The sequence below is a fragment of the Bubalus kerabau genome, chromosome 1 (genome assembly GCF_029407905.1).
Source record: "Bubalus kerabau isolate K-KA32 ecotype Philippines breed swamp buffalo chromosome 1, PCC_UOA_SB_1v2, whole genome shotgun sequence".
In the NCBI taxonomy this organism is placed as follows: Eukaryota; Metazoa; Chordata; class Mammalia; order Artiodactyla; family Bovidae; genus Bubalus; species Bubalus kerabau.
Window position 1 is genome coordinate 164,453,216 of NC_073624.1, and position 590 is coordinate 164,453,805.

Below are 590 nucleotides of genomic sequence, written 5' to 3' on the forward strand. Positions count from 1 at the left end.
CCCCACTCCCTAGAAGTCTGCGGCTTTCAGTAAAATTAAATGTGTGAGAGAGGATGTCAGGAATATTGGTTTAAATGAGAGAAAGAGGAGAAAGACCTACAAAAAGAATAATGATGCAACTTCCTCCCAGAAAACTTCCAGTCACTGCAGAAGGTAGATGACAGAGAATTCTGAGTTTCTCTTGGAAACCAAAGTTCATAGAAATAAAGTAGCTTTTCTGATCTCTTCATTTAAATTTTAAAATATATTTCAAGGTTACCAAAACAATATAAGCATATTGTCCAAAAGTTGGAAAATAGAGAAGAGAAAAATAAGATTTCTACCCAATGTCTAATGTAATGACTCTGTTTATGTTATGAATTATCACCCAAATATATCCATCAGTTTCCCTGTAGTTATACCTGGTTTGAATCTAGACTTTGCCACCTGTGGGCTGAGTGACCTTGGATACTTTACTTCACGTCTCAGTTCTGGCAACCAAAACTGTCTATGGGGATGCAGTGAAGATACAGGGCTGGACAGGACCCACACTCGGATAAGACACTAATGGAAAAACCATAGCTTTGACTATACGGTGAAAGCTTTAACCA